The sequence below is a fragment of the Pteropus alecto genome, unplaced genomic scaffold (genome assembly GCF_000325575.1).
Source record: "Pteropus alecto unplaced genomic scaffold, ASM32557v1 scaffold146, whole genome shotgun sequence".
Lineage (NCBI taxonomy): Eukaryota > Metazoa > Chordata > Mammalia > Chiroptera > Pteropodidae > Pteropus > Pteropus alecto.
Genome location: NW_006442107.1, coordinates 22,468,841 through 22,481,177, shown reverse-complemented (window position 1 = coordinate 22,481,177; position 12,337 = coordinate 22,468,841). Strand labels below are relative to the sequence as shown.

Sequence of the window (12,337 nt, the reverse complement as noted above, 5' to 3'; positions counted from 1 at the left end):
TTGTGGGGCTCAGTTTAGATTTAGGTGGAAATTTCCTGAGGCTTATGCAGTCTTGGCACACACACATGTGTAAACAGCCACAGGGAAAGGGCTAATGAAGTTCAAGCCCTTGCACTTGGGAGCACCTCTTGACTTTGCGGCCTCAGCACGTTTCACTCTCCCAGCAGCTGGAGAGAGCTCTGACCTCTGTCTCATCAGTGAATGCTGCTGGTGGTGACAATAATGGATTTCTAAGGGCAATTAACACAGTGACAGGGTTTATAAATGATGGATTATAACAACACTCCCTGCTATCAGGTTTTTTTTTTCCTTTGATGACCACCTGGCTATCAATAATGGTCTCCTCAGCCAAATTCTACATTTCTACCTGTGGTCAAGACTAAAGAAAAGCAAACAGCTGAAAATAGTAGAGGAGACTCATATCTTAACCAAGAGAAGAATTGTTGGCTCATGTGCTCCAGTGACACAATCAAGTACAAAATGGAGTCCTTATGCTAAGCCCCATGTCGCCAAACCAAGACTTAACTCCCCAGAAACTGAATCTTAAACCAGTCAATCAGGCATCACCTGATCAGCATTAGTCAGAACCTGCCTGATAGATCCCTGCCATCCCCTAAAGGAAAGTGTCCTCTCAGTAACCAACCTGCATTTTTTTTTTCTCATATAACTTCTTGTTTCTATATTCTTCTACCTATAGAAGTTTTCATTTCGTATGGCTCCTCAGAGCTTTCTGTCTGCTAGATTGGATGCTGCCTGATTCATGAATCATTGCATAAAGCCAATAAGATCTTCAAAATTCGTGCAGTTGAATTTTGTTTTGTAAAAATGTGTGTTTCCTTGCCAAAGGGTCAAAATCAGGTAGATTTTCTTCCAGAATTATATAATTGTGGAAGTACAATACCTAGGCAGGCCTACAAATAACACATAATTCTGTGTTTAGTTACTCTTCAGAACCTCTGATATTACTCATTTTTTATTTGACATGAGTTGAATTTGAGCTATTTATTGTCAAGTTTCCAAAGGCAGAGCTCAAGATAGAAAATAGAAGTATGTTCAAAATTTTGATAGACTTCTTAGAGATCTAGAAATATGAGCAAGCTGTAGAAGTGAAATGTTAAGGGGGTTGAACAGATATAAATAGACTAACTTGTACTAATATTAAGATGAGTAAGGGAAGATGAACTATTTTGGGAGAACCTTGTGGTGGAAACTATTGATTACTTATCTCAAATCAACCACATCTTCCTTCCTTCCTAGTAAAACACTGCACATATTTAGAAATTGGGTTTACAGGAGCTTTAAAACCCCTCTGTAGCCCTAGAAGCAAGTGCTGATTACTGTAAGACAATTGTAGGTAGTACACAGAAAGCCTCTGGGAAATGTCTCAGTTAAAATATATAAAGAGAAGCATGAGAGGAATGCCTTCTTTGCTGGATGTTGTGTCTGCTTGTACCATCTGGAATTGCTACAGCCAACTTGCAAGTACAAAGGAGGGCTTTGTCAACCTGCCGAGCATAGCAGAGCATAAAGATGCAAAGCCCCTAGTTCCTGGAAACTGACCACCTCCAGACTTTTTGCTACATAAATAAGGCAACACATTTTTTGCATGGTTTAGGTCATTTTTTGTTGGGTTTTCTGTTAACTTGCAAATGAAAGCATTTCCACTGATGCAACCAGTTTGGAACAGTGCATAATAAGAATGTTGTCTTTGAATAATCGGCACAATCAGAGCACAGTACTGATAAAACAGTTAATAAAGTGAGGAGGTTGAACAGCGTAGTCCTTAAATTCCCAATTAATTCAAACGTGCCATGCTCTAAATCCTTGGATCTTTCCATCATGGAAGGAATTAGTGATAAAAAAAAGTTTATGAAAACTTTTGGGCTAAAGAAGTATTGAGCAAACCTTGGGCACTGTGAATGAAATGTTATTTATTTGCAATTCACACATTTGTGAAATTTAGACATTGGAATTCTTTACAAAGCAGAGAATGAAATATATTGAGACTTCTGTTTAAGTAGACCAATAATTATAATTGACAAGAGACCTATAAATTGTTTCCAATTGGTGTATTTTGAGTTATCACATTCTATTTAAGAATATTCATCCAAATGTCATCTTGAGCCAAGCTATTAGTGTATGCCACCTGCCATAAAGGTGGAGTCGATAATGCAAATTGTCTGACTGGTGACCATAACTAAGTAGGGTTTTCTGAAGAGACTTAGGCTATATTTTGTAATGTAGGCATATACTTTATAATATGCTTATGAGGCAATGTCCTCTTTAATTTACTTTAACATTGTCAACCTTGATAAGGGAGAATGAATGATTAAGTCTGGATATATATGAATAAGTCCTACTGTTGTAATAAAATTTAGGAAAGGTTGATCAGATACATACGATGTTATAAGCATATTGGTCACCTGTGACAAGCAGTTCACAGAAAATGACTATAATTACAGAGGAACATTATTCCCAGATTTTTCAAGTGTACTTCAATTTCAAATATTCTGGCCTCTTGTGAGAACAATGTGAATTGATTTTTGGCTTGGGAAATATGGTCAGAGGATGCAATGTGCATTAATTCTACCCTGCAGAAAGCACTCAAGTTTTGTGTGGGGAGAGGGGGAAAGAAGAGGTTGCTGTAGAGGAACTGGGCAGAGTCCCTGGATCTGCAACCCAGAGAGAACTTCCCTCTGGACATTTCAACTCCCTTAGCAATGGTCACCTGTTCTCCTGGGGCACTGAGAATGCTCTCCTCTCTTTTCTTCTCAGTCATACTAGCCATCACCTTCTACTTCTGGGAAAGATTGCAGGGCAAGTTTGTCCTCTTTGCTGATCCTGTCCCACCTGAAACTTGGGCTCAGCCAGTCTTATTTATTGTTCTGTGAAAGTGATCAGTACATGGGAGGCAATACTGGAAAAAATAAGTCTGTAGGGGGCTCTTGAAACCAATACCCTGAAGTGGAGTCCAAAGAATTGTAATAGGTTCTCACTTCCTTCTTGACTCCTCGGAAGAGGAGGTTGGAAAGAGGGAAGACATTTCACACCAAGAAGACACTTAACTTTAGTGAGGGGCACCAGGAGAATGAATTTTAGAGGCAGACAGATCTAAGTTTGATTGAATACAGTTCTGCAACTTGCGTGACCTTGAACTTGAACACTGTTAAATCTCAGTTTCATACACTCTGAAAATGAGGATTATGATGCCCTTGTGCAGTTGTGATCAAGGTCAAAGTCATAGCATATGAGGAAAAATTCAGCGTAACACCTGGCTCATAGTTAGTATCCAGTAACTATTGAGAAAGAAGTCAAAGGTCATGCTACCCGTGATCTAAAAGTGACATGAAAATATGCCTTAAAAGCAATATAAGTATGAAGAAAGACTGTGTTCTGATAAAATGCAGCCTGGAACCTATCAGATAATAAAATGAATAACAGGACACAGTAAACCCAAGGATCTAATTGCCACACTAAGAGATGAAGCTTTTACTTCTATGATATGCTCTGAATCAGGAAGTTTCATTGAACAAGTTTCTAAGAAGATGGCTTTTTGAAGCCCTATTTATGATTTGGTAGCAACATTATTGAAGAATTAGTGTTCTTTTCCTTTTCATGTCTTGGGGTAGACTATGAATCTTATATTGAGAATCTCTCAAGTGAAAGCATTTTTAGATGTTAAACTGGAGATTTTTCCAGGCAAGTCTGCCCAGTTTGTTATAACCAGCAGTAGAAATGAAGCTGATCTACTCTTTCTGCGATATTCTCTTCAGTTTAAGGCAGCTCTGTGGAATTGTGTTGATCTGTATGTCTATGTTCCTGGTATTAATAAAGTTCATGCACTGTCTAGTTGTCCTGTTTTGTTTGTTTTATTTGTTTCACTGGATCATTTTAAGAAAACAAGGTACTTTAAATGAATCACTAAAATTGTCTGTGGGATTGTTTTTCCTCTTAAGAATGGAGAGACTCTTCATTTCACCTCTCAGGAATAGAGAGTTGAAAGTGACAATATTGGTACTTGAATAATATCGCTGAGGCAGGGATGACAAACATGTGCTGATGGCTGACCAGATCAATCCAAGTCATAAAATGCAGAGCATCACTCTGGACTGAAAGGTGAAAATGCCTCTGAGACACCAGCAAGACTCTCAGTTAGTCTGGTGCCAAAGGAGATGGATGGAGACTGGCTGTGATGCACATAACGCTGGTATTTGAGCCTATCACAACCTTTGTTGAGATGAATAGGCTGAAATGTAAACTTTCTAGTGTTTCTGTCTCCTGAGATGCCTCTCCTAGAGGAGGGATGTTTCCTGGTTGGCTGTCTGGAACCTATCTGGTATCTAACTCATGAAAAGTGAATTAAAAAAAAAGAAAGTGAGGAACATGAGACTTCAGCCACTAAACCAGATACACTGCTTATTTGGAATTCATGTCTACTACTCCCTGATATTACTCATTTTTTACTTGCCATATGAATTGAATTTGGGGTATTTGTTGTCAAGTGTCCAAAGGTATAGATAATATTAGGGGAAAAAATCTCAAATGCAAATTTTTCTGGATAAGCAATCAGTATAAGAAATCAGTGAACACAATTATACTTTGTAACAATTAAAACAAACCCCTATGTCTAATAATTCTAGTTTTGCTGCTCAACCAATTGAACAAAGTGTTGGATAGTACTTGTTCTATTGTGACTTTTAGTAATACCTCCAGCAGCTCTGTTGTCAGGTGTAGGATGCAGCTGCTCCAGGTCAAAGAAATGTCATTTTGAGGTGCCATAGTCACTTCTACTGTAGTCTCTCTTATTATTCAGGTTCTGAGATTTTTTTCCCTGCGGCAAGAACCAACAAGTATCTTTCACTTGATAGTAGGGTGAGGTGGGGGTTAACACATACAGGTGGACTCAGGACAACCTGCAAAATAGTGAGAGAGAGAGGGCAAGTGTCTCTTCTAGGCTAGAGCTTCAACTCTTGCCCAAGCTGTTATCTCTGTTGGTTGTCCATGGATGCATCTAACTCCACTACTGATAAATGCTTGAATCACATTATTCAAATGCCATTCTTTAAAAGTTTTCATCCCATTAAAAGTGAATGATTACAAATACTTATAATCTTTATGTATTTTCACAATTATTTATCCCAGATAATATGTCAAGCATTTTTTTTTGGTATTGCTTAATATATCTGAAGGAAATATTAATGCTATAAAGATTTAGAGCAAATTGATACTTTAATTTTGTTCTCTTATAATGAGATCAAAGTTAAATGACCATCTGAAACCACTATTCATTTATTCCTTCTTTCAGTGAATATTTATGGAGCCCATTCCATGTTCCAAGCATTGTGTTGGGTGCTAGTGATAAAGTCAGAAGGGCTGTGGATAGGAATGATCTGTCTTCAAGAAGCTGCCAGTCTAGAAGGGAGGCTGACCTACACCAAATAATCACCTCTGAGTACAGCATATTGACAGTAGGGATAAGCACAAGACAGGGGTCAAGGCCTGTGCTGAGGACCTTATTCCCACCCCAGCACGATTGCTGCTAACATGTGGAGCCCCTCACCCCTGTGTGAAGGAAGATTATGAGTTCTCAGGGAAAACAACCCTTCAGTGATCTGAGAAGCTCTTTACAGTTTAAAGAGCTTCACTGAATCATAGTTATTTATGCTTTTCTCATATACCATTAGTTTCAGGCATTTGTTACTTATCATTAATCTGCCTACTAAAATTAAATAATTTTTTATCACTACATGCTTTTTAGTTTACCATGGGCTGGCTTTCGCTTGCCATTTCTCATAGAACTCCAATAACCCTATGAGGAAGATAGAATGGGCTTAATTCCTATTATTCCCATTTTTCAAATGAGAGATGTGAGGCACAGCAATGTTAAGGGAGTCTCCTTAGGTTATGAAGCTAATTAATAGACAGATCAAAAGATGTCTATCTAAGTCTTTGTAACTGCTTGGCCTATGAGTTTTCTTAGTCTATATCATAATCTGAGAGGTTTCTTAGTCTTGTTTCACCGGTGGGTTTAATAGGTATACCAAGCTGGTCTTTCCTACTTGTGGACCCTGGACCCTTGGATCCTGCACTACTTCACTCTGCATATTTCTGATTATTCTTTTCTTTTCTCTAGGGAGCCCTCCTTCTACCTGCCAGGTAAGTGCTGGTGTTCCCCTGGGTTCTGTCCCTACCTTGTGCCTCCCTCCACCCTCTCTCTCCACACTCTCTGTGCAGTTACATACATTTTCATAATATTGCTACCGCATAAAGTAACAATTCTCAAATCTACATTTTCTAACTCTGACCTTTCACCCAGACTTAAATATAGCAACTGCCCTCTGGACATCTCCCCAGGACGTCCACAAGTACAATCCACTTGCACCAAACTATTCTTGCTTCTACTTGACACTGGAAGCTTCACTGTTATTCTTAATCCACTTGGTGTCAGCACCATTGACTCAGTGACTCAAGCTCAAAACCTATGAGTTTTTTCTTCTTTGCTTGTCACATCTACTTGGATCACCGTGTCTTGATTTGGTCCCTAAATATATTTTTCAAATTCTGTTCCCTCTTTCTCAGTCATGCTGCCTCTGCCATACATATTGAAATGGATTTTCCAGTGTGTCTGTGAGTTTCTTGAGAGTCTATTGAGGAAAAGGGCAAGTGATTTATATTCTTATGCATTACCTTGCTAATTCACCACACAAAAATTTATTGAGACAAATAGATCTCTCTGCTACTGGAAAAAATTGGATTGATCCTTTTGAGAAAATTTAAATTGACCTGAAAACTAGCCTTTTCTCCCACTATCTAGGTTAATTAACTAAGTATCTCACATAGCTCTCAAGTCTTAGCAGTTTCAGATTGGACATTTAGCTGTTATGCAGCCAGAAAGCAAAGATTAAAGGATAGTTCTTATGCATCACTCCCAAAGTAACCTTTCTCCAAATTGCAAACTTTCTGCTGAGCAAAGGCTTAAGAATTTAATTCAGAAGATGTTTTGGGCACTCACAAGTCACCGATTTATCAGACTTTTCCAAAAGCAAATTTGCAAATTCTAAACTGTGATAAGCTCTCAGAAATAATGTTAGCATACGTATGTGAATTCTGACAGTAGTTTTTTCCTCTGTGAACTTATTTGAATTCATGTGAAAATGCTACAATTTATAAAATTAGACCTATTTAATAATATTTTTATAAACATATTCAGTATCATATTTATGAAATAGTCTTTAGTGAAATGAATAAACAGAGTTGGAACTGTTTTAGAAATAAGCAAGCAAAGAAATCTCTACAAAAGAATAGATATTCTTTAACTAGTCAACTCCTTTGATGTATTTAAGATGTGAATCATTTCCAAAATATTAAAGTATAGACATATTTCAGAAATATATACTATGTGTCAAGTAAAGTGTACCTATTATGTATTATAGTGGTGAGGAATTTATTCATGCCAAAGCATAGTCTGATTGTGAAGATTTATACTCTCAACTAGCTAGGCCTAGTATTTTGATGTTTGGTTTATTCAAAGTCTATCAGGTCCCAGGAAAAAAGTGCGGATTAAAGACGACTGCAAATTCCTTGCTTTCCATCTCATCTTTAATCCAGATGCCCCTCTGACTCATTTTGATGAATGGGAATATGGCAGAAGATAGATACTCTTACTTCTGAGTCTGGGGCCCAAGGGTTCTGCAGTTTCCACTTTCACTGCTTGGGACACAAATTCTTAGAAGCCAGCATCAATATGAGAAGTGTGATTACACTGAGACTAGTTTGCTCTGAGGAAACCTAAGCTAGCCAGGTGTCCATTAGGAGACTTAAGGTGCCAGACATGTGTATGGAGCCTTCTGGAACTCCTAGCCCAGTTGGGCCACCTGCTCAATTAACCCCAACCAATGTTGTATAGAGCAGAAGAGTTACTCAGCATTATCCCTGTCTGAATTCCTGACGCATAGAATTGTGAGCAAGTGAAAATAGCTATTTTAAAACCCCTATGTTTTGGGATAGTCATTACACAACAATAGGTTAAAAAAACAAAAACAAAAACAAAAAACAAACTGATTCATACCACCCACAATCTTCCCCAAAGGAAAGTTTACTTAGGAAACCAAATCAGTGGTGAGTAAGAGAATAAGGGCAAAAAAATGTTAGGTATCCAGGCCTACCTTTCCCAGGCTGTTCCTTATTTAAGCTAGGCATTATCTCCACGTGCCCGTCTGAAAAACCATTTTGTCTCTTCATGAGCATCATCTTCTCATTGTTAGAATATGCTCTTGTCAATTCTGATTAATCAAAGTTTTATATCAAATTACAGCCATTCGTGTCAGGCAGTGAGTCTCTAGTAAACTCTCAAAAGGGCCATTAAACAAAAATGTAATGACTCTGCCATGTGTGAGGCACTGAGCTGGGCAGGGATGCAAACACAAATATGCAAATATGGAATGGTCCCTGCCTTCACAAAGCTTATAATTCAGTATGGGGAGCAAAGTCACATTGAAATAATCATAATTCAACTTAGACTCTGATGCTTACCTAGAAAAACAGGGGTGCTTATTTCTAGCTTGCTGAAAGATTTCTTAGGGACCTGGGAGGTAGGAGCTTGGCAGGAGGGGACATTTATCAATGTCATTCCAACCAGAGGGAACAATATGAGTGAAAGTTTCTCATGAGCTTGGGGACCTGCTCATGGTGCCCAGTGAGGCTGGATATAGCAAGAATTAGGGCAGATGAGATTGGAAAGGTAGCCTGGAGTCTGATTGTGTAGGTCTTTGGACACTCACTGCTTAGAAAAGGAGTTAGAAATTTGTCTTTTTTAAAATTGGTGAGCTCTGGTTGAGGGAAGGGGTGGTGATATCTGTGTTCATACACCACTGGTCTTGGGTCTTCTTTTACCTCCCATCCCATGTACTGGAATTTTTTGCTCATAGAGTGTTGATACCATGTGGAAGGAAAAAATAATGAATAACTGAAAATATGCTATTAGAGAAGGCTGCTTGATAATCTAAGAGGTAGCTTATCACTTTACCACTTAAATATAGGGTAAATATATTTAAATGTTTTTTTGTTTGATTGCTTTAAGAACCAGAACACTGCCCAACTCTTAGAAAGTGTAACTTTGGCAAAAAGCACAAAAATGTAATTGGGGTAATGTTTTTCCAGAGTAGGGATGGTTCCCAAAGCACTCAGAAAGGTCTTTCTTGTGGGGCAAAAGCAATGATTTCTCAACCTGTGTAGTGTGCCAGGGATAATTACATATTCTCTCAATCACAAATTAAGCATTGCTCTTTGGCAAGTGTCCCCTTTAGCCTGAGTTTATATTGAAAGAATTCTCTGAGGTCTTAGTAAGCTTCACTTACTTAAATTTTTACAGTATGAATATTGACAAACAGGTTGCTATCTTATACTGTTTTGTGTGAGAGGTGCTAAGAAGTTGAAAATGAGGTTGAGCATCTGGATTCTGTGATGGATCTGCTGAACTCTACAACCCAAGGCATACACCAAGGAATGAGTGGCACTCCCTCTGTCCCTGAAGAGCAAATAATGCAGCAAGGGAGAAAGACAGGGCTTGACGGGAGAAGAACAGAAGTAAAGATCTTTAACTGTGGTTGTGTTTGTCTTTGTTGCCTATGGTTGAGTCAGCTCCAATTCCTGGCAAGAGGTAAGTGGATAGTTTTTTCCTTTTATGTTATTTATTTTCGAGTTTCCATATCAGAATTAGGTTAGCTATGTAAAATGATTTAGAAAGCTTTTTTTTTTTTTTTTTTTTTTTAAGCCATGGACTTTTTTTAAGCCATGGACTATTTTGTATAAACTTAGAAATTATCTGTTCTTTGACTGTATGTGCACAGCTTGTGGGAACACACTTTATGGATCTGACAGCCTTCTTAGAGATAATTTGCATCTTCTTGAAAATCAGTCTTTCATCAGTCTTTACAACTTCATAGTATTCTGTTGTAAATGAATTCTTCTGTAACAGTTGCATCCCTAACTATTGATTTCATCTGTTTTAACATTTTAAATTTTCTTTAATGAATTAATTACAGCACTGTCAATTTTATCTGTTTTGCTCATCATTAAACAGCAAACACATTCTCTTCCTCTTCTTGACAGGTAATGGGCAGAGAACCCTTCTAATAGGTCCATCAAATACCGTCTTGAGATCCCTCTGTGAGAGTTGAGCAGTCTACGTATGTTATCTTGCAGCCCCACCCCCTCAACCCTACTCCTTAGCAGTAGCTAAAGCTTTGGCTATGAGATGGGAGCCAATTTATTCTCCTTCAGTTTCCCAGTCATGTCTTTATCATCCCTAAGATCACATTTAATTTTCATGAGATTATGAGTGTTGGAAAAATGGTGTCACACTTCAGCATATCACTTTGCCCACATATTTGCAAATGATACAGGATTCACAAAGGAAGAGCAAATTAAGAACACATCTGTTTGCAGTAATCCATCATCATCTTCTTGTCCAGCTTCTTGCCTATAGCCCAGATTCGTTTGTTTTCCATCAACCAGAACATTGGTAGAATAGTTGTCAAAGACAGCTATTCCTGATATATTCTCCAGGAAGTACATAGGCAAGTTTCACTTATAGCTTCTTCCACTACACATCTAATGGCCTGCAGTGTGCCACTCTCTGGATGGCTTATAGCTGTGGCTGGGCACAGAGGCAAGAAGTGGTGAGTTCGGGATTGCCAGTGCCTTTGTCCACACTACCTCGTCCTCAGCAGACAGGCAGTTAAGCCAAGTTACAGACAGCACCCCAAACTGGAAGAAACCTGCATGTTTGCATTTCAGTGGGGATCCTTGAAGGCCTGAACATCTCCCTAGCCTAAAAGAAACAAACTTACAATAATAGAATTTGGGAGAGATGGAAGTGGTGGAAGATTACTTGGTCTACAGTCATTTAACCAGTATAATGCAAATTACTCCAAGTAGTAAACCAAGACATGGTTTCCATGAAATGGGCTGTGGGCGTGTACACCCAGGAAGGTCTCATAGTTCCATTTATAAACAGCAATTTGAGTATAAAACCCCATTGGAATGCATTTTTAGAAGAAAGATTTAGCAGAAGGTAGAAGAAGAACCTAGAATCATAGTCACAGAACCAGGATTTGAATCTCACTGTATTACAAATAAATCCATGACTCTGGGTGTTTTTTAATTTCTCTGAACCTTAGTTTCGATATCTCTAAAATGGAAATAACACCTACTTACCTACCAGGATTATTGCAAAGATATAAATTTATAAGATTAAATTGAAAAAAAAAAAAAAGTAAGGTAGCTTGCAAAGTGTAAAGTAACTTGGAAATGAAAGGTATTCATGAAACAAGCATTCGTTGAGGGACTATAAATGGTATTACAGTTTTATGCTCGTAAACTGTATTAAGGGTTACAGCAATTTACCAGATATATCTTTAAATGTCTCATATCATTTTAACTGACCAGTTGAGAAGTTTCCATGGGAAAAACCTTTCTCTATTTTAACATAGTAATATTTTCTTATCTCATTGGCTGGATTTTAGAAATAGATTTTAAAATATCAAGGAGCATGAAGATTTTTCAAAACTTGTTCTTTGCTTTTATTAATAAAAAGAGAACTGTGCCAAGGGTATATGCTTCAGTGAGAAATAATGAGCGAAAATTGTTTCACAGGGTTTACTTGGTTAAGTGCAATTAAGCTAGCCTGTAATTTTTGTATTAAATTGTTGATGGTTCGGAACCAATATTTGGAGCTACTCATTAAGTAAATTACCTAGATTAAGGAGTTTCCATGATTTATAAACACAGGGAAGAAAGATGTCTTTAAAACCCTTGGTCTCTTGAAATAAAGACTAATGCGAGGTTGCTAAACTGGTAGCCCTAGACTCTGGCTGCACAGCCCTCAGAAACTGATAGCATGTCCAAGGGGGAAATTACTGTTGGGCTTGGACCCAGGATGTTCCTGCTGTTCCTGCTACTTTTAAATGTGAGTGAGCTTTGGCTAGCATGCAAACTCCCTGAACCCAGTTTCTTTGTCTCTAAAGAGGAGTAATAACATTCATTTGGACTAAGATGCAAATTACAGGAAAAGCTGACTCCAAGATGCTTGGAGGGTTCTTCCTAATGTCAATGTGCATAGAATGACATGGGATTTTTTCAAATGCAGATTCTCATTCAAGGGATCGCAGTGTGGTCCTGATTCTGCATTTTTGACAAGCTCCCAAGTGATGCTGGTGCTGCTGGCCTACATATGAATCACACTTTGAGTAGGAAGGGCTTCAACAATAAAAAATTAAGCCTATTTAACCACAAAGTCCAGAAATAAATATTGGCTTCAGTTAAGGCTTGTTCCAGT

At 38.1% G+C, this 12,337-nt stretch overlaps 1 pseudogene; it reads right to left on the bottom strand.

The window, feature by feature from the left end:
- Positions 1 to 10,054: 10,054 nt before the first annotated feature.
- On the bottom strand, positions 10,055 to 10,575 carry LOC112469244 (annotated as a pseudogene).
- Between the last annotated feature and the right edge of the window lie 1,762 nt (positions 10,576 to 12,337).